Source organism: Dermacentor albipictus, chromosome 5, assembly GCF_038994185.2.
Source record: "Dermacentor albipictus isolate Rhodes 1998 colony chromosome 5, USDA_Dalb.pri_finalv2, whole genome shotgun sequence".
Lineage (NCBI taxonomy): Eukaryota > Metazoa > Arthropoda > Arachnida > Ixodida > Ixodidae > Dermacentor > Dermacentor albipictus.
The window spans coordinates 64,649,264-64,670,905 of NC_091825.1; the positions used below are offsets into that span (position 1 = coordinate 64,649,264).

General features: G+C 46.1%; 1 protein-coding gene across 10 annotated transcripts in view; it reads left to right on the forward strand.

Moving 5' to 3' along the window:
* LOC135911706 (uncharacterized) overlaps window positions 1–21,642 on the forward strand; it is a 288,230-nt gene that overhangs the window by 101,644 nt on the left and 164,944 nt on the right. The window lies entirely within an intron of this gene.

The following is a 21,642-nucleotide window of genomic DNA, read 5'->3' on the forward strand; positions in this document are numbered from 1 at the left end:
ACATGAACAAGGTCTGCGGCAGGAGCTCGAGGACTTAGTGCGAATCGAAACAGCTAATCCGGGTTTGGTGACGCAAGAACTGCAAGTTATTAAAATAACACTAGAAAGCTTAGAGGAGGATAAATACAGAGGTGCAATTATACGTGCACGTGCTGAAAAATATCTCGCGGGGGAAGTACCAACAAAGCGAGCTTTATCAGATGAAAAGGCGTATGCTAGAGGAAATGAAATATTGGAAATAGAATATAATGGTAAGATATCCAACGAACAGAAAGATATCATGATGGCATTTGGAGGTTACTGTAGAGAATTGTTCGCTTGTCGTGAGCCAAAGGTGCCGGGCTACGAGGATGACTTTTTGGCAGAAATGCCGAGGCTAGGCAAAGAGGAAACGAATTTATTAGAAATGAATATTAGTATCGAAGAGATTGAGAGGGCTATTGAGGAACTAGGCTCGGGCAAATCTCCTGGTCCGGATGGGATTAGCGCGACATTTTACAAGGCTTCAAGACTGATATGGCAATAGCATTGCAAAGTATTTTCAGAGGCACTCGAGCGGGGGTCTTTACCTCCATCGTTCAATCGTGCGCACACAGTACTAATCCCAAAAGGCAAAGATAGAAATACGTTACTTAAAGTAACAGGATACAGGCCAATCACGTTGACAAATGTAGACTACAAGGTTTTCATGAAAGTTCTTGCAGCAAGGCTGCAGGGAGTTACACGTAAGTTAGTTGGGCCGCATCAGACATGCGGTATCAAGGGTAGGAAAATATTTACAAATATTCATACAGCCAGAAGCATTTTAGAATATTGCGATAGCGCTTTCCTCAAGGTAGCGATGCTGCAAATAGATCTAGCTAAGGCTTTTGACATCGTACCACAGCGTGTTCTCTTTTTATTAATTAATTATGTAGGTCTTGGTTCCGTCATATGTAAAGGCATCAAAATGGCATATCAAAGCTCATGTACCAATTTAATTGTTAATGGTGAACTCTCACAACGCATACAAGTACTCTCTTCTGTTCGACAGGGTTGTCCGTTAAGTCCTTTACTTTTTGCTTTATTTTTTGAGCCGCTGTGTAGAAAAATAGTCAATAGTACAGAAATCAGGGGTTTTAAGATACAGTCCTGTGAAGTACGTGTTCTTGCTTATGCGGATGACGTTGCCCTATTCGCTGAAGATAGGGAGAGTGTTAGCGCATTATGAGTGTTAGCGCATTATTAAGAATTACTGAAAGGTTTTGCGAGAAAAGCGGTAGTGAGGTCAATAAGCAAAAGTGCATTGGTCTCTGGCATGGCCACTGGAGTGCCACGCCCGGTGTTTTTGAAAATATCCGGTGGCTCACGACACCTAGCTCTTACCTGGGGGTGCCTTTGGATGGGTATCGTGAAAGCGAGTCACTCTGGCTCGAAAAAGCGGATGAAATGCGTGCGATGGCCGATGCATGGGGCGGCCGCGAATTGTCGATTTTTGCACGTGCCGCTATTTGTAATGTTTTTCTCGCTGCGAAAATTATGTATCTTCTGCAGGCACGGTATTGTACACCTAAGCACATTCAAAAATTTCACCGAATCTTTGCCACGTTTATCTGGTGTTCTACGTGGGAGCGAACATCAAGGACAAATTTGTTTCGTCGAGTAAAGAAAGGTGGTCTGTCGGTGTGCCACTTGTTTCTTCAGCAAGTTGTATCACTTTTCATATTGATAAGGGACGAAAGAGACCCGTTTTTGTGCAGTTTTTTTCAAACTATGTTAGCAGTTTCTATGCCTGATTTTTTTGTTTCTTCAGCCATTGGCCCTCATTACACAATTTCAAGGTTCTTGCGTGAATTTGTAGCGTCCTATCGTTTCCTTAGGGTGCGATTCTCTCTTGAGTACCTCTTCAATGTAAAAAGAAAGCGTCTTATGAAGGATCTCATTGAAAGTGTGTTCCCTGTTCCATTGTATCGGTTAATGTTTCAAGAAGGGCCTGGGCAAGACGTACTTAAAAGGGTTAAAAATATGTGGATACCAGCTAACGTTAAAACATTCTTCTTCAAGCTTCACATGGGAACCTTGCCTGTTAAAACGTGGTTGGAGGAAAGAGGAATTTATGTGCCATGGGGAAGCAGATGCTTTCTGTGCAACAAAGCTGAAACGATCGAACATGTTTTCATTGATTGTAATAATGCCATATTCTTTTGGGATATATTACAGAGAACGTTGAAGATAGACCTACCCCTCAATCCACATGGCATTCGTTCTTTACCACCTGAACACGATTTTGAACAGATGGATGTCATCTTTTTACTTGGAATGCACGCAGTTTGGCGTAGTCTGTTGGCATATAGACATTGTGATGTTAAAGGGCGATCTGTGTATGAATATTTTGTGGAAATGGTTGTGAAGGTACGTGACGTGTACAAGACGAAGGACTGTGATTTTTTTTTATTTATGAATACTGCGATCTTGTACACAAGATCATAGCAGGTGGGAAGCATTGTGTGAGATTCAGAATTACAGACACAAAGAAAACAAAATTGCACATAGAGATTCAACAAGGGAATACAGCGACAAGGTCAATTAACAGCAATCAATTCAAATGCTCTTGAAATGAATGTAATGATGTCTGTCTGACAACATCATCCGTGAGGTTATTCCAATCTGTGATGGTCCTTGGAAAAAAGGAATATTTAAAACAATTAACTCGCGGATTTAATGGCGTTATAGAAAGAGAATGGCGATTTCTAGTTTGGTACCCCGAGGGATAGGTAAGGATATTGGAGGTGTTAACTTTGAGATTATTATTAATTAATTGATAGAAAAACTTTAAACGACATATGCGATTTTTGTTAGGAATAGAGGGTAAACCGCGTTTCTTGAGGAGGTCACTGTCTGATGCTCGCCCGTAAGTGTTATATATAAACCTTACTGCTTTCTTTTGAATTTATTCAAGTTTATTTATGTTTACCTTTGTAAAAGGGTCCCAGATAATTATTGCATATTCTAAGATTGGTCTAATAATAGTGTTGTAGGCAAAGAGGCGTGTACCAGGGGTTGCTAGCTTGAGCGAGCGTCGTAAGAAAAAAAGCTTTCGGAGAGTGTTTGCTGAAACATAGTCGACATGCCTGGTCCAAGAAAGGTTATCAGAGATCCATAGACCTAGATACTTATATTCTGTGACTTCGTGAAGAAAATTATTATTAGCAGTGTAGTAATATAGAAGAGGGAGCTTTTTAAGTGTTATTCTCATAAATACGGTTTTTTCAAAGTTAATTGACATTTGCCACTTCTCACACCAAGAAACTATTTTTGCAAAATCATTATTCAGCCTAATTTGATCATCAGTCGAACTTATTTTCTCATACAGCACGCAGTCGTCGGCATATAACTTAACACGTACTGACAGGTTTTTAACAATATCATTAATAAATATTAAAAACAGTAGGGGGCCGAGGACGGATCCCTGGGGAACACCAGAATCGACAGGAACGTAATTGGAGCAAGTTTTATGCAGTTCGACAAACTGACGGCGATCAGATAGGTACGATGGTATCCATGTTAATATCTGTTTATTATTTATAATAAAACTGAGTTTATGAAGTAGTTTCTTGTGCGAAACCTTATCGAAAGCTTTTCGAAAGTCCATAAAGATAACATCAGTTTGTTTTCCTTCGTTGATTGCTGTCGCAAAATCATCAATTGTTTCGACCAAATGAGTGCATGTGGAATACCCTCGTCTGAACCCGTGTTGAACAGCTGCCAGTACATTATGCTCGTCGAGGAAATTAGATGCTTATGAATGATGTGTTGCAATAATTTGCATGTTGTCGAAGTTAATGAAATAGGGTGATAATTTTCAATACACGTCTTCTCTCCACTTTTATGCAAAGGCTTAATTCTAGCAGTTTTCCAATCACACGGTAGAACACCTTCTTTCAATGATCGAGTGAATAGGACGCACAAATACTTTGAACACCACTCTGCATACTGTTTAAGGAAGGCATTCGGAATATCATCTGGTCCAGGTGATTTCTTAATATCCAGTTTTAATAATAGATTAAAAACACCCTCTTCAGAAATTATAATATCAGGCATGGAAGGAAGGGACATGCTAAAGGGTGGGAGACGCCCGTCATCTTTCGTGAAAACTTTCTTAAAGGTGTTATTAAATGCTGCTGATACCTGGACATTGTCACTTACGTGTTGTCCATTTATAATAAATGCATCGGTAGAACGAGAAACTGGTGCAATTGACCGCCAAAACTTTTCAGGTGCAGTTTTTATAAAATCCGGAAGTTTTTTATTGTAGTATTTTTCTTTATCTTTTTCTCTGAAACTTCTCTGAAACTTTTTCTCTGAAATTTCTCTGAAACTTCATGAATTTTTGCCTCTAAAAAGGCTGAGCTTGATTTTTTTATTCTTTTCTTTAATCGCTTTAGCTTGCGCTTCAATTGCAAAGTTTCTCGCGTAATCCAAGGATTGTGATTGTCTGACTTCTTGCATATCACTGGTACAAAACGCTGAATGCAGTCACGAACAATGTTTTTGAAAACAAGCCACAGGTCATCCACGCTACAAGTGCTGCTCAGAAAACTATAATAATGAAGATCTAAGATATCAATAATCGATTCATTGTCAGCATGGGCAAAATTCGGAAAGTGTTGAATATCACCCCTTCGGTCCAATAATATGTCTTCTATTACCAAGATTACGGCTTGATGATCAGAAATACCGGCCACTACATTACATGAAAGGTTTTCTTTGATATTGCCTCGTACCAAGAATAAATCAAATATTGATGAAGAATCTTGTTGGATTCTAGTAGGGTTCTTCACAATTTGTAAGAGATCGAAATGAAACATGATATCAAGCAGAGCATCGCCTACAGCGTGCGGAGATTGAACAGAAAAAGTAGCCCAGTTTATGTTTGGTAAGTTAAAATTTCCAGCTAAAATTAACTTATCGTCTGGTTTCGTGTAGCAATAAAGATATTTCTTAACTTCATCTAAGACAGCGACAGAGGAACCGGGAGGCCTATAAGTAGCACCAAGGATATATCGGAAATTGTTAGCATATACTTTACAAAAGACAGCTTCAACTGTGGCAACATCAGGCAGTTCTATAATCTGAAATGTGCTTTTGAACAGTATAGCCACTCCGCCACCTCTTCTGTCACGGTCTTTCCGAAAGACTTTATAGTTTCTTGGCACAAACTCAGAATCAAATATTTCTTCATCTAACCATGTTTCTGTTAGCACAGCTATGTCCGGATTATGCGTTAACAGCATACCTTCCAGATGGGAGACCTTGTTCACAACGCTACGACAATTAATACTAATTATTGTTAATGTCCTCTTGTTTTTCTTTTGTGGTCATTTCTTTCAGAAATTTTGTAGCGAGCATTGTTCGCCGAGTCCCAAGCAAACATCATACCATCTACACACAGCTTTTTTAAAAAAAGCTTCACCTTAGCTCCGTTCGATCTCTCTTCCACTGAGCTTTGCCATAACTTCTTTCTAATATTTCGAACGGCGAAAGAAAAGTCTTCCGTGATCGAAAATTCTGTTCCCTTCAGCTTATAGCAAGCTTTTAGGACGGAAACCTTTTCTCGGTAGTCTAAAGATTTAATGATTACTGGGCGACCATTTTTGCTCTTTTTTTCCAAGCCTGTGGCATCTCTCTATGCCTTTAACAGTAACATCTAGTTTTTCTTGGAACACCGTCTCGTTCACCTTCGTGATAAGTGATTCAGCAGTTTCATCGCTCTCTTCTTTTATTCCGAAAATAATCAAGTTATTCCTCCGGCTCCTGTTTTCTAGTTCATCAACCTTGTCTTGCAGGTATGTCACTTTATCTTCCAACTCAGTCGTTGTTGATTTTAACTCGCAAATTCGCTCTTTTAGTTCATTCAAGGACGCCATCTGAACCTCTAACAACTTCATCTTTTCGTTCAGCCCTGCGATATCTGCTTCAATCTTTCCTTGATTTGTCAAAATGTTGTTGATGGAAGCTGTCATATTACTCTGGCCCGAAAGAATCATCTCCAACATTTCCTTATCAGTAGGACCTGGATTTGACTCAATGTCGCCACAGCTCAAAAGGCTCTTCCTAAATGAACACACATCCGAAAGTAAATTTCTTATACTAAGTGGGCAAGGCAGCAGCAGTAGGAAACGGTCATCACTGCGATAACATTTGGCATGTAAGTATGCACTAACCTGCACGACAAAGCAGAATGGGTTGAACATTGTGTCCGATGTGCTGCTGCCGAGCCTACTGATTCCGAACGCCAGGCTGCTGCTTCTTATACCCGCTGGTGGAAGCCTATGATGCGACGTCACCGATGCCGGGGCAGGCGTAGTAGCCACAATGAGTGGCTGGAAGATGTTGTCTACGGGGCAATCAATGTCTCGTGCAGATACGTCGATGACCAGGCGCTGCATGGCAATTCCTTCTTCTGCGCAGGTACACGGTGCTTGCATTTGTAGCAAGGAAGCTAGAACCTGCACGACAAAGCAGAATGGGTTGACCATTGTGTCCGATGTGCTGCTGCCGAGCCGAAGCTGTAGTGTCAATGCTTGACACTTCGACACATATAAAACGAGTGTGATCTAGGATCACACTCTTTAGAAGCTTGTAGCCAAGCTGGAAATAAAGAAAAAAAAGTACTCGTGGCTCAGTGGTAGCGTCTCCGTCTCATACTCCGGAGACCCTGGTTCGATTCCCACTCAGCCCATCTTGCAAGAGTTGAGCCAAAGCCACCTAGAAACAAGCGCAGCTGCTTATATACCGCCACGACGCCGCCAGTGACGGCGCGAGTTGGAGCCCCGTTTCTCCTCTGTCGTGACGTCATGGTGTCACGTGGTATGGCATGGGGTCAAAGGTCATTGAAGGCGGCACCGCCGCGCCTGAGGAGCTGGGTTGAGCTCTAGTAAGATGCTTCGCATAAAGCAACGTGGAAACTAGTCAAATATTCGAATTTTCCTATTTTTATTTGATGATAGAAAAGGCACACCATTTGTAACGTTTAAAAGCGTTGAGACTTTACGACAGCTTGCAGAGACGGTGAGTGAGGCGCTGCACAACACCGCACGTATGAGCGTGGGCATGGCGTCGGTGGGGTGGGCGGTTCCGTTTAGTTTCGTTGTTACTATGGAAGCCGCAACTTTTTTCCCTGGATGAGTATTTGCTTTTGCAGAACAACAAACTACCGTTGACTGTGCATGTATAAAGTAGCTGGCGCAATTTGTAGCGATGAAGAGGTTGACGACGACGGCGATCAAATAGGTACGTGCCTTATGTTGAAGCAGGTCCGTCTCCCGACCAGGATAGCATGCAGCTTCTCCTTCCAAACGAATTATGTAAGCGGAAGAAAAGAAAAATGTTCACGAAGCTCCTAAGCCGCAAACGCCCACCAACCATAGCTAGAACTGACGCGCGACATTGCTTCACAGCGATACCAACGCGCGGTAAGACACACGTTGCCCCAGTAAAGTTTTGGGTTTCTTCTCTCTTCTTCTTCCGCCGGGTTCTTCTTTCTTTGTGGTTGTTGTTCGCTCTCGGCTCTTCCTGAGCCGATGCCCTGCTCTCTGCTTCGGTATCGCGGCACTAACGATGCTTGATGTCAATAATTCGAACTGATTTGTTTACAGGCAGATAGTAACGGTTACAATGAGTATATGGAGTACAAGGAGTTACAAGCAAACAAGGAAAACGGCTTCACATTTACGAATGCGGCTAAGCAAGGCCTCGGAGCAGTCCGTCGCTCCGATCGGGCGCCTGACGAGAACGGTCCGTCGTCTCTCAGGCCTCAGCTCACACTGCCCGCCCAGCCGCACACATTATCACCCCCCAGCCAGCCGCGGGACCAGGTCCCCGGGCTGCGTAACTCGCACCGGCGGTGGCCGCCGCTCGAGCCCCCCCCCCCCCCCCGCGGCGCCTCGGCCCGACGCAAAACACTCCCCAAAGACACCCTTCTCCAGATGTCGCTACAACGGCTCACTGCGCGATTTATGGCACTCGCCAGACCCAGTGCTCGAGAACCACTGCCGCTCCCTTTTTCGCCGAACAGCGTCCGGCCACCGTCTTCCCAAAGCAGGCACTCCCTGGAAGCGGCCAGGGTGCGAGCCAACAGCACAACATTGCCATACAACACATATACAAAAACAGAGTGGGCCCCACAGAAGTCGGGGAAGCACGCACTTAAGCAACGAAAATAATGCACATATGAGCTTCACCAAGCCGAACATTCACAACGACCTTACACCCCGCACCCAAGATCGTGATTACAATCCTACTGGTTGTAATGCACGATTAACTCAAGGTGTCGTCGTGAATGATACATACACACAAGTAGAAACAATACCACATAAGGGAAAAATTAACTTAGAAGTGACGAATTGGTTACGTGAAAACACTCTTGGGCGCACGAAAAAGGTTCGGCATGACACACAAAACACGGCATTGAATATGGCATATATACGCGCCGTTGCCCTAACACTGGAACACACCGTAATGACATAATATCAAGCACTGCCAAGTATGTACATTCCATGTCAAAGCACATATAGTCTCTCCGGGTGACTCCCGGGCTCAGCCCCCAGAGACCACAGGGGGAACTACTCTTGCATCTCGTCCCCTGCACACCTTTCACCGGACACCCAATCGGCTCTCGTGAGACGCGATAACGCATCGGCATTCGCGTGCTCCTTGCCCTTTCTGTGGCTGACGGTGACGTTGTACCGTTGTAGTGCCAGCGCCTAGAGGACAAGCTTCGCGCCCGCGGAGTGCGTCGTAGTTAAGTAGGTTAGAGGGTTGTGATCACACACGATATTTCTCAGGGCGTCGTAGACCCATGTGTCGAATTTACGAATGACCCAGACTACAGCAAACGCTTCCTTTTCTATTGTTGCCCATCTCATCCGCGGCCCGTTAAAGCGATGGCCCGCAAATGATATGGGCCGCTCTTTACTCGATTCGGTCACTTGAGCCAAGCAAGCGGCTGCGGCGTTTGCGGGCGCATCTGTGACCAGCCAGGGCCCAGAGGAATCCGGAGTCGACAACATCGCTGCCCTACGCAGGGCTTCCTTCAACTCGCCAAATGCCTGGTCCGCCTCCACGCCCCAGGGAATTTGATTCGGCACCCTTCTCCCTGTCACTTCAGTTAGTGGTTTAGCAATTTCCGCGTAATCTCTTACACAATTTCGGTAATATACGCAGAGACCCAAAACGCTCCTGAGTTCGCGCCCTGTTCGTGGTCTCTGTAGGTCCTTGATAGCCCTAACTTTTTCCGGGTCTGCCCCCTGTTGTCCTGAGCTTACGACAGGTCCCATGCATTTTATATGATGCGCCGCGACCTGGCCTTTCTGCAGACTGGCTGTCAAGCTTGCCTCGCGCTTTGCGATTAGGATATGCTCGAGGTGTTCACTCCATGATGACTCATGAGCAAGGAGCAGAACCTCCTTTCCTCTCTCACCAGGCAGAACTAGCTGCTCAAAGACCCTGGCGACAATTTTGTCCTTATGAAAAAGCAGTCCGTCGCGCCTGCTTGCTTTACCTTGTTCCCATGCATCGACCAGGCTCAGATCTGCTCTGTGCGCCTCCCGAAAGGCCTGATTTTGCTCCGGTCTACTCGAGTCAAAGCTCGCCTCTCCCTGCACCACTAAGCCAACTTTGGCAGCTTGGTCTACATCTGCGCGCGTAGCAGGGTCGCCTAAGCTCTCCTCCTCTCCACAAATATTGGAGGTCAGTTCCAAACCAGCCTCAATAACTTGCCCGCTTTCAATACCGGCACAAGCTTCTTTAATCATGTGCCATGCCTCCGCCGAGAGCAGGCAGTCAGCCTCGTCTGTAACTAACTCCTCAGTAAACGCGCAGATTACAGGTACTTCCCTAGCTAGGTGGACAATCCCGCCCGTATCCAGGCCTAGCTCAACGCGCGCCAGCCTCGCCACGACTTTTGCGCCGAAAGCTGCCACCAGCGTCACATTTCCTATCTCATGTTTCGCGCTTTCGGGCACGGCACTCTCTCTCAGCACCGTAACCTCCGCACCCGTGTCAACCAGTGCCTTAATTGAAGCATCGCCGCACCTTAATCGGACATACTCCACAGCAGGTATATCGCGTTTTCTCTTATTTCTGGTTGATATGCCACCGCAGGGGGGCCCAGGCTCACTGCTTTCGAGTGACACCGCCTGCTGACAACCGAACACCACTTCCGATTTTCGGTCTTTGCCAACCCGGTTCACGGTTTTTACCTGGGTCGCCACTTTGTTGGGGCAGTTTCGCGCAAAGTGCGGTCCATTGCATACAAAACACGCGACCTGCCTTTTCTGCGGAGCGGCTCCCTTGTTCGCCGACGACACACAAGGTGCAACAACCCTCGCGTCATTCGTTGTGCTCGCCGCGCGCCCGTATTCTCCCGTCGTTTTCGACGTTGTCACCTGCCTCCGCGCAGACCCCTTACCCTCGATGTCTTCATAAGCTTCAATGAACTTTGCAATTTCGTGTGGCGTTGCCCACCCGTTACCCTCTTCACGCTTAACGTGCTTCCACGCTTCCTGGCTCAATGTTTGTTTAATTTGGTCAGCGACTTGAAGCGCAAACAGATCTTTGAAAGTTTTTACGCCCCGCGCCGCCGTATAGAAGGTATAATAGCTCTCCAGCCTAGACGCAAAGTGCTGCCAGGTCTCGTCTCGCATCGGTGTTGCAAACCGGAACTGTCTGAGATAATCGCCCGGCGACAGCCTCAGCTCGGACAAAATGGTCTCCTTTACTTTGGCGTAGCTGTTCAGTTCGTCAGTCGACAGCTTCGAAAAAATGTGCCGAATCCTCCCTGCGATCAGCGGCAGTACCAGGTGACTTTTGATGCTCTCGGGCACTCCGTACGACCGAAAGACGCCCTCAATGCCCTCCAACCACACCGGTACCTCTGGATCCGATGGGATTGGAGTTAGAAGGCTTCTTAGCATTTTGGAAAAGCGCCCTAGGGTCTCCTCGCGGGATTCCGGATGCCTGTTTGGTGCTCTGTCATCTATACTTTCTCGCATTTCGAGCTGCCGCGTTCTCTGCTGCTCAATTTGCAACTGAAGCTTCAAACGCTCCAATTCCATTGAAGCTATCCGAGTCTCATGTTGAAATTCGAGCTCTTGCCTGTCTGCGCCTGTGCCCGACCCTACCCCAGCACTCGGCCCCGCAGCTTCCCCGTCACTACTCATGATCAGCACCCACTAGTCCTCGATTACAGCTAGTGGTCTCTGTGAACTATGCAGGGAAGTCACCCACCTTGTTTCCAGTCCCTGGAGACAGATGAAAGGAGTCGCCGTTTCCGGTCGTCACCACCACGCAGCTCTCCACGGGTTTCCTCTAGTGCATCAAAGGGCGATGAAGTTCGGCCACTAGTCCATCAGTGGGCTGCACTGTCCGATGCGCACTCACAAGTCCATTAGTGAGCGCTCCCCGTGCGTCAGTCCGTCGACGCACTGTCTGGGCTCGGTCCGTTGGCCCGTTGACACTTATCTTCGCTACTCGCCTTCACGTGAGCAGCAGCCTCGCTTTCCGTTTCTTCGCCTGACCCAGGCACAGTGATGAAGTCGTCGCAGACCTGTGACGTCGTCGCAGTTCTGTCACCTTCGTGAGTTCCGATCGGTTACCGCCTATCTGCCACTGCCGTCCACCGAAGGCTTACCGAGAACAGATATCCTGTCGGCTGCGCCAGTAAAGTTTTTGTGTTTCTTCTCTTCTTCTTCCGCCGGGTTCTTCTTTCTTTGTGGTTGTTGTTCGCTCTCGGCTCTTCCTGAGCCGATGCCCTGCTCTCTGCTTCGGTATCTCGGCACTAACGATGCTTGATGTCAATAATTCGAACTGATTTGTTTACAGGCAGATAGTAACGGTTACAATGAGTATATGGAGTACAAGGAGTTACAAGCAAACAAGGAAAACGGCTTCACATTTACGAATGCGGCTAAGCAAGGCCTCGGAGCAGTCCGTCGCTCCGATCGGGCGCCTGACGAGAACGGTCCGTCGTCTCTCAGGCCTCAGCTCACACTGCCCGCCCAGCCGCACACATTATCACCCCCCAGCCAGCCGCGGGACCAGGTCCCCGGGCTGCGTAACTCGCACCGGCGGTGGCCGCCGCTCGAGCCCCCCCCCCCCCCCGCGGCGCCTCGGCCCGACGCAAAACACTCCCCAAAGACACCCTTCTCCAGATGTCGCTACAACGGCTCACTGCGCGATTTATGGCACTCGCCAGACCCAGTGCTCGAGAACCACTGCCGCTCCCTTTTTCGCCGAACAGCGTCCGGCCACCGTCTTCCCAAAGCAGGCACTCCCTGGAAGCGGCCAGGGTGCGAGCCAACAGCACAACATTGCCATACAACACATATACAAAAACAGAGTGGGCCCCACAGAAGTCGGGGAAGCACGCACTAAAGCAACGAAAATAATGCACATATGAGCTTCACCAAGCCGAACATTCACAACGACCTTACAGCCCCTCGCACATCGCGCCGATCGCTGCGACTGAGCGACGGCGCGACCAACTTCCTGGAATCCAGTCGCGGAGAGCCCACGACGTCGCGGCGGTCGCTGAGCGACGGAATTCGCTGTGTCGCTGTCCGAAAATCGCGCCATGTGAAACAGCCTTTACGCGGGCTGGCGCGAAGCGCGGTGTTGACGAGCGTAGTGAAGCTTTTCGCTTTAAAACTAGCGCTTCCACGTAGCTATTCAGGATGGTCAAATACGCCGCCAGGCTCAATACCGCTCTGAGCGTCGCACAAACCAAGCGACCTTGACAGCTCCCAGTGGTGTCTTCAGCCTTTCTACAGCTATGGAGAGCGGTTATACTAGAGCTAATGAAGAGGAGGAAATGAGGTGGTGGGTAGTAACTGAATCTGTCGTTTTTCTGCGAACGCTGCGGCCTTAAGCGCTAGGGAGTTGGGAATTGTATGCCTCATTTAACCTATATGTATACAGTGGTGCGTTCTTCGTTCAGTCAGACATGGTTTGAGCATCTCACACTTGTAAGAAATTGAAGGCTCTGCTGCCGCCGCGGTCCCGATACAATTCTCGAGAATACAAACGAAAATCAGCAAGAAAGAATAACTGCAGATGTAGACGAAAGGAATGGACGCATAAACGATCGCTCTTACATGCTGAAAATCTGTTTGTTAACTTTACAGCCAGGTGTTGTTGCCACTTGCTTTCCCTTATTCTTTGCATGAATACTGTAAACAAAAACCTTCCCCTCATTTTTCTCTGCACTTACTACATGTGCGAAAATTCCGCATCTTCAAAGAAAGCCCATTCTGGCAGCACGCCTCGCAAGTTGCTGTTGATTTCTTGAACATTTGTAGTGTTATCGAGTGTGTAGCGCCGACATCTATTCGCGTATTAGATTCCCCGAATACGTTTCTAATATCTTTACAAGCTAGCTTCTATGTACTGTAGGCTTATGAAGAGGGAATCGCGGCATGTGCAGATGTTCGGAATTTGTATGCGTTATATTTTCTTGTGTTGTCACGAGCAAGCATGTGTGCTGCATGTGAAAGCAAGCTTGTGTTGTCATGAGAAAGCAACGGAAACCGTCGTTTTTAAGGGAACGCTGCGGGCTTCAGCGCGAGGAAGTTGGGAATTGTATGCCGCATTTACCCTCCGTGGTGCATCCTTCGATCACTCGGACATGGTTTGAGCATGTCGCGCTTGTAAGAAATTGACGGCTCTGCTGTCGCCGCGGTCGTAATACAATTCTCAGGAATTCAAACGAAAATCAGCAAGAAAGAATGACTGCAGATGTAGACTAAGGGAATGGACGCATACACTTTATTTATTTATTTATTTATTTATTTATTTATTTATTTATTTATTTATTTATTTATTTATTTATTTATTTATTTATTTATTTATTTATTAGGGAGCCACAGCGCCAAGGCGTTACAGTGGGGGACGGGGGAGGTACAAGAAGAAGTACATACGACACCTCTGCTCCTACACAGTGTTATCAGTGATAACAAAGAAAGATAAAAACGAAAAAAAAGACAAAAGAGGCAAAGCCCTTAGCAATACACCTCTACAATCTACAACATCATAAAGAAAGCATCATTTGATTCAACCCTCACAACATCACTCGGCGGTCTATTCTATTCCCTAATGCTTTTAGGAAAGAAAGACATTCTAATCAATTCAGTTCTTGTCGCAAATTCACGGACCTTAAAAGCATGGTCAACACGATTGGATCTATAAAAAGGCTCTTGCACAAACTTTTCGCGATCAACCCGAACAGCTGAATAATAGAAAGCATGAAAAAACTTCAGCCTCAACTTCTTACGGCGCGTGTCTAGTAATTCCCAGTTGAGTGCTTCCTCCGTACGCGATGCACTGTATTCAGCCCCGCGTATGCCAGACACGAAACGAGCGGCAATGTTCTGCACCCGCTGCAGCTTATCTTTATTTCTACGAGTATGCGGGTCCCAAACCATACACACGTATTCCAGAATCGACCTCACATAAGTCTTGTACAAAACGTCCCGATATGACTCTGGAAAAATGTTTGCATTTCGGCGAAGAAATTCCAAGGTATTGCATGCTTTAGTAGCGACATAATCGACGTGAAGGTGCCAATTCAATGTAGGAGTAAAATAAACACCTAAATATTTAAATTCGAATACCTGCTCATGTCCTATTCGAATACCTTTACCTGTCCCGAATACCTGCCGCTGCCAGGTAGTGCTCAAATTTAGCCAACTGCGTAGTACAAAATAGGCCCCTGCGAAAACCATGCTGACGAGGATTAAACAATGAATGTGCGTCCATGTGTGTTACTATACTAGTATAGAAAATATGTTCAAGTGTTGTGCACGCAACAAAAGTTAGTGATACTGGCCTATAATTTGAGACGGTGTCACGAGGAACAGATTTGTGAATGGGCACTATGCTCGCAATTTTCCAGTCATCTGGAAGGCAGGATTCGTCAAGCAATTTTTCGAAGTTAATCTTCAAGTAAGGTGCCACCGACTGAGCACAAAATTTATAAAACTTGTTCGGCAAGTCATAAGGACACCCAACCTTAGCAATCCTCATATTCTGCTACAGAGACTCTATATGAATAATGCTAATAACATCATCATCCGTAACACTGATCACCGGCTAGAAATTCAAGGTACTCGTATCATTATGTCTCTGTTACAATGCACAGCTGAAAACAGAGCTGAAATACGTTTTAAAGAACTCAGCTTTTCCTACGTCATCATCAACAAAGCAGTTACCAGACACAGGAGGTGGTATAGTCAGTATCTCTTCCATTTCACTTTGCATGTTTTCAGAATTCCTTTGGATTATCCTTTAATTTCGACTCCATTGAAATTCCAAATGAATGCTTTGCAGCTACCACTGCAACTTTCATTTTTTCGGTTATTTCATGTAACTTCAAGCCATGCTCATGTGTCGTCTTTCCTTTATATTTGCTGTAAGCTAGTTACCTTTTGCGTGTTAGACTGCGTAACTACCGAGTAAGCCAAGGTTTACTTTTACTTGTTTTCGTTAATGTCCATGCCGGAACAAAAGCTCTGCCTCAGTTCAAACATCTTGTCCTTAAATATAAGCCATAATTCAACTACTCCAGTGTAGTCGGCATATGTTTCAAATACCGTCCGATACTCATTCAACGCTTTATTTTCCTCGCTTACATTTGTTTTTTCATAGTTGCATACTGGTCTGCTTGCTATTCCAATGCCTCTTAAATGTTCAACATTCATTTCGCAGAGCACCGCATTATGATCGCTTATTCCAGGTAGCACTTGAGTGGAGCAGACGAATTCATGTTTATTTGTGAATAACAAATCTAAGATACAATTCCCACGTGTCGGTTCCAAAACAGTTTGAAGTAACACAAAAAATTAAAACAAGGTAATCAGTTCTTGACTGGACCGACCCGAAAAAGAGTGGAAGTGAGGTCGATGACTCCATTCAATAATAGGCGGATTGAAATCACCTCCAACTACCATGAAGCCTGATTAAGCTGCGTCAACTGTCACCGCCAGCTGCATAAGCACATCGGCGTGTGAATCAGGCGGACGGTAGAATTAACACACAGTTAGGACTTTGCTGTTATTAAGCGTCAATCTGCATCGTACAGCCTCACATTCATCGGCGCCAGCATTTATCTGGGAAGAAGAAATTCTAGAATGCACAAGAATAAATACACCTCCGCCGTGCAAGTCTCTGTCCTTTCTATAACACTTAAATCGATCTGAGATTACTTCACCATCAGCAACTTAATTGCTATCAGCAACTTAATTTGCTATCCACGATTCAGTACCGAGAATAATGGACGGCTTCACCATGTGAACTAGAGATGCAAATTCATCAACCTTATTCTTAATGCTTCGGCAGTTAATTACAAGAAAGGAAATAAGCGTTGCATTATGTCGACACCGTCACCCGACCGGTTCTACTACCTTTGTAGTATCGGTTTTGTCTCCTACTACCGGTAACACTTCATTTTTATTATCATCAAACAAGTACTTTTGACCATTTATAATTAGAGTGTCGTACTTAAGACTGATCTTGTCGCCACTTTGCTCATGCGATTTCGCGAACTGCCATAGATATTTTCTCTTTCTACGTACATCCTCAGAAAAGTCCTATGAAACACTGACATTGCTTCCTTTTAATTTATAAGCGCTTGTTAAAACGTTTCGCTTTTCAACGTAGGAAGCGAAAATCGCTATTAAAGGACGATTGCTACCAGACTTGAATTTGACCAGCCTGTGAGTATTTGTGATTAACACTGATTGGATACCTAATTTTATTTACACACGTCAATTACACATTCTCCAGAGTCCTCACTTGACTCGTTGCGTTTTGTATCCTCTACACCGAAAAAAAAAGCAAATTGCAACGCCTCCTCTGGCTCTCCAGATGGTCTACTTTCGCCGTAACTGAACCCAGCATCCGCTGATGTTCTGCAGATTGTTTCTTACATTGTTTACCTGCGCAGTTAATTTGGTCAATACTAGGGATTCTGGATTCTATAGACGCTATACGGGTGCTGACATCATTCATGGCGCGTTTACTTTCAACTTGGGTTCCATTGCACGTAACTTGGCCTTAAAGGGCAGCTGAACACTTAAAAAAAAAGTGAATTTTCAGTGAAATATTCCATTTTTTCACCCCCTGAGTACGAAAATAATTGTTTAACGAGCCAGAAATTACTGCTACTCGCTTCATTTAGCAAAAACAAGCCGCAGTGTCTGTGGGAGACGCCATGCGTCTCTTGACGGGCTCTGATGGCGAAGACGATCGTGACGTCATCTTAGGTATCGGCGGGGTGCGTCATTCGAATAGAGCGCTCACGTGACCCCTGTATTGACGTCATCCTCGCGTCCCGTCTTTTGGCGCGTGAGGGTTGTGCGAGGCTTCACCGAAAATTTAAATGGCGATTGCAGCACTGCTACGTGTACAATAGAGGAAATAACTTCAGGAGTTGAATTATACTGTGGCAGCCTTCGAAACCACGGTAACTCTTCCAGTTCTAAAACCTCGTCAGCTTCCCTTTACTGCTATCTTGACCATGTGGGAGCCTCTGCAGAGTTTCGGCAGTTGTCAGGCCAGGGTTAAACTCAACGTCACCGCTTAAAAGTAGCAGCAACAGATAAAAGGAAATACGACGCAACAATCGAAAGCGATGACGCACATAATATTTCAATTGCGAGTGAGTTTTCAGGCAAGCAAATGACATTTGGGGTGGAACGGAAAAGCAAAATGCGTGCGAAAGTAATGCATGTGCGGATTACTAACCTGCAAAAGCAGCAAGAAAAACATGAGCGGAACCGCTTCTGCCATGGTGGTTCCACGCCCCTCTGAATGGCTGCCAGATCCCGGTATTTGTAGACTGACGATAAGGCAATCACTGCACCAGTTGTTCCTTGATCGGCTGAAGTCAGCGGCTATGCTTGTTGATTCGTCGTCATGAGCAGCAGACGAAGTTCCATTCACTGACCCATCAACGTACATGCCAGGCCAAAAGTGTGAACTCGTAGGTGACGTACAGGCTCGTGTGCGTCCGGCGAGGCAGCGCATCGAAGCGAAGCGGGGCAGGCGCACACGGACCTCGGGGAGGCGCTTCGTGTCGTCTGCTACAGCGCTGGAGCGCGCCGCTCTGACTTTGCTGTAAACTACACTTCACTAGACCCAGGTGACTGAGCGACCGAGGCGGCGTTGCGGGAAGGCGCACTTCACTAACTGGAGCATTTTCCAGCTGGTTCGGTCTACTGATCGTGAACAGACTGCTAAGTCAATATACATTACCAGAAACAAGCTTGTCACCACATAAATCACTTAGCATGGTTTTAGCCTGTACATGAAAAGGCGTCGCCCAAAGACTGCTTCAGAGCTGAGATGCCATGTGCCGGCAAAAGCAGCAAGAACGATCGTTCTGACAAGTTGAAAATCAGTGTGTAAACTTTACAGCGAGGTGTTGCTGCTACTTGCTTTGCCTTATTCTTTACGTGAATACTGTAAACAAAAACCCTCCTGTCATCTTTCTCGGTAGCTTTTGTGCGGAAATTTCGCATCTTTAAAGAAAGCCCGTTCTGGCAGCGTGCCTCGTAATTTGCTATTGATAAGACCTTGAACATTTCTAGTTTTATTGAGTGTGTAGTGCCGACATCTATTCGCACATTAGGTGCCCCGATTACGTTTCTAAGATCTGTAAAAGCTAGCTTCTATGTATTGTAGGCTTATGAATAGGGAATCGCGGCATGTGCAGATGCTCGGAATTTGTCTGCATCTTATTTTCTAGTGTTGTCATGAGAAAGCATGTACAAGGTATGCAGGTAGTGTATTTGCGAAGCCCTTTCCGTAGAGATTTCGTGTTGCACGATATAATGTCAATTCCCGGTGGGCCTAACCTCTCGTTTTGCGAATCTCACGCATGTACGCGGTCTTGAGCGCGCGAAGGTACACTATATATTTTCGCTGAATTTGAACAGCACTTAACACTTGCGCGCAAAAATAAAAAGAGAAAAGTTTTCAGCGCTTATCGAGATGCCCCGAGTCGCGTATGATCCGCTCGTCGCATCTGCTTGTCCCTTGGCGTCCGAAAACTAGCGCTCCCGGGTAGCTAATCAGGATAGTCAATCGCGCCGCCGTCTCAATACCGCTCTGAGCGTCGCACAAAGCAAGCGATCTTGACAGCTCCCAGTGGTGTCTTCATCCTTTCTACAGCTTTGGACAGCGGTTATACTAGAGCTAATGAGGAGGAGGAAATGAGGGAGGGGGAAGTAACTGAACCTGTCATTTTTCTGGGTACGCTGCGCGCTTAAGCGCTAGGGAGTTGGGAATTGTATGCCTCGTTTAACCTAGAGTGGTGCGTTCTTCGATCAGTCAGACATGGTTTGAGCATTACGTGCTTGTAAGGAATTGACGGCTCTGCTGCCGCCGCACTCGCAATACAATTCTCGGGAAATGTATTAGTCGATAAAATTTGCAGCTCCACGTCACGTTTTGTCATCTTGAAGAAAACGCAAAATTGCATTTTGTAAAGCTTCTGTTTCCCGGCACAAATTTCAAGGCACGTGCGCTCTCCACAGGCAATGAGGGAGTCAACATGGCGGATAATGGCGACCGTGCAGCCGGCATGCATGTCGACAATAGCTCCCCTAGTCTACCTCCTGTCTTCCCCTTTTCTGCATTTATTCAATCAGCCTGGAAGCGCCGACTGTGAAGAAACGCTGAGTCCACCATGACGCCGCATTTAAAAGGAAAGTTATGAGCGTGGAGACGGACGGATATCGGGCCGCATCACGGGCGTTCGAAGTTACCAAACTTGCGTGTGAGACTGGCGCAAACAGAAGGAGAATATTTTCGCCAACAAAGCACCAAGGAAGGGTTTCAGTGGACCGAAATAGAAGAACTCCTTGCGGAATATGTGCAAGAACATCGAGCGGCACAGCGGCCTGTGACGACCGATCTGCTCAACGTACGGGCGATGCAGTTAGCCACAGAAAGCTAGGGCTCAAGCGGAGTGACTTCAAAGCGAGCAGGTGCTGTCAAATTTTATGAAGAGAAAAGACTTTTCTCTTCGAAGGCGAACAAGGATATGCCAATAATTGCCAGAAGAATATGAAGAGAAATTTCAGTTTTCAGTGGTACGTTTTGAAGTTGCGCCATAGAAACGGTCACAACTGTTGAAAAAAAAGGTTGCGAAGCAAGTGCGCATTTTGCCTTCCGGCCACGACAAAACTAGAATCACCGCAATGCTTTGTTGCAGTGTGGATGGGCACGAGCAGCCCCCGTACCTCCAGACGGAAGACTCTCCCGGAAGGAGTCATGTTTTCGAGTGGCGCGATTTGTGCGTGCAAATAAAAAAGGTTGGATGAGCACGGACTTGGTCGCTGACTGGATTGATAACGTTTGGCGGAAGAGACCTGGCGGAAGTTTGGGTCTGCCTGGGATGCTTGTGCTCGACGCGTTCAGGTGCCACCTTGATAAGCGTATCAAGGACAAGCTGGCTGCATGCAACACCGAACTTGTCGCGATACCCGGTGGCATGACATCGCGGCTCCAGCCACTCGATGTTGGTTTGAACAAGCCAGTGAAAGATAGAATTCGGGCGCTCTACACCGAATGGCTTGTCAGCGGGTGCCACGAATTCACGCTTGCCAATAAAATAAAGCGTGCCTCGCTGCAGGACTTTACTGTATGGGCGAAAGATGCATGGTGCACGATCCCATCTGCCATGGACGGCACCGTGGATGAAATGCTTTGGTCTGTTAATATCGATGAGAAGTTGTCTGATGGCGACGACGAGCGATATCTATTGCCCCACGCAACTCGTACCGGCGCACTAAGAATCTTAGTTGCAAGGTACGTTGTGTTAAGGTTAGTTGCAAGGTACGTTGTGTTTTTATTCGTACCAACTTTAGTGCATTTGGAATAAAACTGTTTTTTTTTTAAATGAGAGAAAATAGTATTTCGATATGAAAGCACGACGTGCGCGCTATTGCACTTCCTTTTTTTCTTTTTTTTTGGGGGGGGTCACAGAAAACGGGTGTGAGTTACAATGGAGGGCGCATTAGAATCGAGTAAATGCGGTACTTCGTGGCAGCCAGGTAGAGCATGCTACGTAGCATGATGCTGCTAAATCGGAGGCGCAGCAGCAGCAGCATTACATAAATATCGTGCATAGACCGGCCGTGCAAAGATGAAGTGATTTTACAGTCTTTATCAGATCGCAGACGCATATGTTTCATTTATTTCATGGAATCTTAACAATTAACTTACTGCTGAGAATGTTTTACTGCAATTTTGTGTTGCCAAGGGAGATTTTTCACCATTTTCGCTACGAGATTGTAAATTTCCTGCCACATACAGTGCATTAATGCTTTGCTCACAGAAGCCTCTTTTACAGATTGGATGCGTTTTCTTACTACGCATATTCAAAGGCATTTCAGAGCCTCTTTAAGCAGTCAGAAACGTTTAAGATTTAAAAATTTATTTGACGTAGATGGACGATCATGTATTGTGCTACTTGGCTTTTATTCACTGAGCCACTTCCTGGCCATGTGTGCATAGTTTCTGTTGCACATGTGACCATCATCTGCCAACTCTTACTTATTGCATTCAAATACTAGATTTGCAGGGCACCTTAAAAGCTGTCCG